The following is a 4,590-nucleotide window of genomic DNA, read 5'->3' on the forward strand; positions in this document are numbered from 1 at the left end:
GTAAGCGTGGTAAACACCCACTTAACCACCCTGTCTACATGTGACACAAACTGCAAAGACCTGAACCCCTCGGTCTCTTTTTTCCACATCACTACTCAAGGCCTTACTTTTAATTAGTGTAATTAATTAATGCGGCTAAAGGAGATGTTTGGTTTCTTAAAATATAATATCTTACATTTATTCAAATTAAATTCCATCTGCCACATTTCAGCCCATTCACCCAATTGATCAGGATCCCTCTGTATTCGTGGATAACCTTTTGTTACTGTCGACCTTAACAGTTTTTGATGTCACCCACAAACAAACCATGCCTTGTATATTCTAATTCAAACCATCTACACACATGACAAACAAAAATGGACCCAGCACCGATTCCTGGAGAACATTGCTGGTCACGGGCCTCCAATGTGAAAAACAACCCTCTACTATTACTGTCTCCTATTGTTAAGCTAATTTTGTATCCAGTTGGCAAGCTCTTGCTGAATCCCATGGGATCGAACTTTACAACTTCGTCTCCCCTGCACAACCTTTTTAAAGGCTTTACTAAAGTCCAAATAAACAATGTCTGTCGCTCTGCCCTCATCGATCTTCTTGGTGACTACCTTAAAAATCTCAATCAAGTCTGTGAGACACCCTGTTAAGTAACCATGTTGAGTGTCCCTAATCATTCCTTAACTCTCCAAATACATGCAAATCCTATCCTTCTGAATCGCCTCCAACGGCTTACCCACCACTGAGGTCTACAGTTCCTCGTCACCATCTCTCTGTCACCATCTCTCTGTCCCCCCTATCTCTGTCCCCCCCTATCTCTGTCCCCCCCTATCTCTGTCCCCCCTATCTCTGTCCCCACCTATCTCTGTCCCCCCCTATCTCTGTCCCCCCTATCTCTGTCCCCCCTATCTCTGTCCCCCCCATCTCTGTCCCCCCCCATCTCTGTCCCCCCATCTCTGTCCCCTCATCTCTGTCCCCCCCATCTCTGTCCCCCCTATCTCTGTCCCCCCTATCTCTGTCCCCCCTATCTCTGTCCCCCACTCGCTCTGTCCCCCACTCGCTCTGTCCCCCTCTCGCTCTGTCCCCCTCTCGCTCTGTCCCCCTCTCGCTCTGGCCCCCTCTCGCTCTGGCCCCCTCTCGCTCTGGCCCCCCCTCGCTCTGGCCCCCCCTCGCTCTGGCCCCCCCTCGCTCTGGCCACCCCTCGCTCTGTCCCCCCCTCGCTCTGTCCCCCCCTCTCTCTGTCGCCATATCTGTCAACGTCTCTCTGTCGCTCTCTCTGTCCACCTCTCTCTCTGTTCCCATCTGTCTCTGTTCCCATCTGTCTCTGTTCCCATCTGTCTCTGTCCCCCTCTCTCTGTCCCCCTCTCTCTGTCCCCCTCTCTCTGTCCCCCTCTCTCTGTCCCACTATCTCCCCCCCTCCCTCTCCCCCACTCTGTCCCCCACTCTCTGTGCCCCCACTCTCTTTCCCCCCTCCCTATGACCCCCTCTGTCTCCCGCTCTCTCGTTCCCCCCCTCCCTCTGTCCCCCTCTTTCTGCCCCCTTTCTGCACCCCCTCTCTGTCCCCGTCTCTCTGTCCCCATGCTCTCTCTGTCCCCATCTCTTACTGTCCCCCCTCTCCCTCCACTCTCTGTCCTCTCCCCTCTCTACCGCACGACCCCATCTGTCCCCCTCTCTCTCTGTCCCCCTCTCTCTCTGTCCCCCTCTCTCTCTGTCCCCCTGTTTCTCTGTCCCCTGTCTCTCTGTCCCCCTCTCTAACTGTGTCCCCCTCTCTGTGTCCCCCTCTCTGTGTCCCCCTCTCTGTGTCCCCCCCTCTCTGTGTCCCCCCTCTCTGTGTCCCCCCTCTCTGTGCCCCCCCCTCTCTGTGTCCCCCCCCTCTCTTTGTCCCCCCCTCTCTGTGTCCCCCCCCTCTCTGTGCCCCCCCTCTCTGTCCCCCCCCTTCTGTCCCCCCCTCTCTGTCCCCCCCTCTGTCCCCGCCTCTCTGTCCCCCCCTCTCTGTCCCCCCCTCTCTGTCCCCCCTCTCTGTCCCCCCCTCTCTGTCCCCACCCCTCTGCCCCCCCTCTCTGCCCCCCCCTCTGCCCCCCCCTCTGCCCCCCCCTCTCTGCCGCCCCCTCTCTGCCCACCCCCTCTGTCCTCCCCTCTCTGTCCCCCCCTCTCTGTCCCCCCCCTCTCTGTCCCCCCCCTCTCTGTCCCCCCCTCTCTGTCCCCCCCTGTCTGTCCCCCCCCACTCTGTCCCCCCCTCTCTGTCCACTCCCTCTCTGCCCCCCCCTCTCTGTCCCCCCCCTCTCTGCCCCCCCCTCTCTGTCCCCCCCTCTCTGTCCCCCCCTCACTGTCCCCCCCTCTCTGTCCCCCCCTCTCTGCCCCCCCTCTCTGTCCCCCCCTCTCTGTCCCCCCTCTCTGTCCTCCCCCTCTCTGTCCCCCCCTCTCTGTCCCCCCCCTCTCTGCCCACCCCCTCTCTGTCCCCCCCCTCTCTGCCCCCCCCTCTCTGTCCCCCCCCCTCTGTCCCCCCCACTCTCTGTCCCCCCCTCTCTGTCCCCCCCCTCTCTGTCCCCCCCTCTCTGCCCCCCCTCTCTGACCCCCCCTCTCTGTCCCCCCCCCTCTGCCCCCCCCTCTCTGTCCCCCCCTCTCTGTCCCCCCCTCTGCTCCCCCCTCTCTGCCACCCCCTCTCTGTCCGCCCCCTCTCTGTCCCCCCCTCTCTGTCCCCCCCCTCTCTGTCCCCCCGCCTCTCTGTCCCCCCCCTCTCTGTCCCCCCCACTCTCTGTCCCCCCCTCTCTGCCCCCCCCCTCTGTCCCCCACCCTCTCTGACCCCCCCTCTCTGTCGCCCCCTCTCTGTCCCCCCCCTCTCTGTCCCCCCCTCTCTGTCCCCCCTCTCTGCCCCCCCTCTCTGTCCCCCCCTCTCTGTCCCCCCCCCTCTCTGCCCCCCCTCTCTGTCCCCCCCTCTCTGCCCCCCCCTCTCTGTCCCCCCCTCTCTGTCCCCCCCCCTCTCTGTCCCCCCCTCTCTGTCCCCCCCCTCTCTGTTCCCCCCCTCTCTGTACCCCCCCTCTCTGTTTCCCCTCCCTCTGTGTCCCCCCCCTCTGTGTCCCCCCCCTCTGTGTCCCCCCTCTGTGTCCCCCCCTCTCTCTGCCCCCCCTCTCTGTGTCCCCCCCTCTCTTTGTCCCCCCCCTCTCTGTGCCCCCCCCTCTCCGTGCCCCCCCCCCTCTGTCCCCCCCTTCTGTCCCCCCCCTCTGTCCCCCCCCTCTCTGTCCCCCCCTCTCTGTCCCCCCCTCTCTGTCCCCCCCTCTCTGTCCCCCCTCTCTGTCCCCCCTCTCTGTCCCCACCCCTCTCTGCCCCCCCCCTCTGCCCCCCCCTCTGCCCCCCCTCTGCTCCCCCCTCTCTGCCCCCCCCTCTCTGCCCCCCCCTCTCTGCCCACCCCCTCTTTCCCCCCCTCTCTGTCCCCCCCCTCTCTGTCCCCACCCTCTCTGTCCCCCCTCTCTGTCCCCCCCTCTCTGTCCCCCCCTCTCTGTCCCCCCCCTCTCTGTCCCCCCCTCTCTGTCCCCCCCTCTCTGCCCCCCCCTCTCTGTCCACCCCCCTCTCTGTCACCCCCCCTCTCTGTCCCCCCCCCTCTCTGTCCCCCCCTCTCTGTCCCCCCCTCTGCCCCCCCCTGCCCCCCCTCTCTGCCCCCCCCCTCTCTGCCCCCCCCTCTGTCCCCCCCTCTCTGTCCCACCCCCTCTCTGTCCCCCCCCTCTCTGTCCCCCCCTCTCTGTCCCCCCCTCTCTGTCCCCCCCATCTCTGACCCCCCCTCTCTGTCCCCCCCCCTGTCCCCCCCCTCTGTCCCCCCCCCTCTGTCCCCCCCTGCCCCCCCTCTCTGCCACCCCCTCTCTGTCCCCTCCCCTCTCTGCCCCCCCTCTCTGTCCCCCCCCCTCTGTCCCCCCGCCTCTCTGTCCCCCCCTCTCTGTCCCCCCACTCTCTGTCCCCCCCTCACTGTCCCCCCCCTCTCTGTCCCCCCCCTCTCTGACCCCCCCTCTCTGCCCCCCCCTCTCTGTCCCCCCCTCTCTGTCCCCCCCTCTCTGTCCCCCCTCTCTGTCCCCCCCTCTCTGTCCCCCCCTCTCTGTCCCCCCCTCTCTGTCCCCCCTCTCTGTCCCCCCCCGTCTCTGTCCCCCCCTCTCTGTCCCCCCCTCTCTGTCCCCCCCCTCTCTGTCCCCCCACTCTCTGCCCCCCCCCCTCACTGTCCCCCCCCTCTGTCCCCCCCCCTCTGACCCCCCCTCTCTGTCCCCCCCTCTCTGTCCCCCCCTCTCTGTCCCCCCCTCTCTGTCCCCCCTCTCTGTCCCCCCCTCTCTGTCCCCCCTCTCTGTCCCCCCCACTCTCTGCCCCCCCCCTCTCTGTCCCCCCCCTCTCTGTCCCCCCCTCTCTGCCCCCCCCTCTGTCCCCCCCTCTCTGTCCCCCCCTCTCTGTTCCCCCCCCTCTCTGTCCCCCCCTCTCTGTCCGCCCCCCCCTCTCTGTACCCCCCCTCTCTGTTCCCCCCCCTCTCTGTTCCCCCCCCTCTCTGTCTCCCCCCCCCGTGTCCCCCCCCCTGTGTCCCCCCCCTGTGTCCCCCCCATCTGTGTCCCCCCCCCTCTGCCCCCC

This window comes from Chiloscyllium plagiosum, unplaced genomic scaffold (assembly GCF_037043375.1).
Source record: "Chiloscyllium plagiosum isolate Xiang-an unplaced genomic scaffold, Cpla_swu_hap1 HiC_scaffold_45, whole genome shotgun sequence".
NCBI lineage: Eukaryota > Metazoa > Chordata > Chondrichthyes > Orectolobiformes > Hemiscylliidae > Chiloscyllium > Chiloscyllium plagiosum.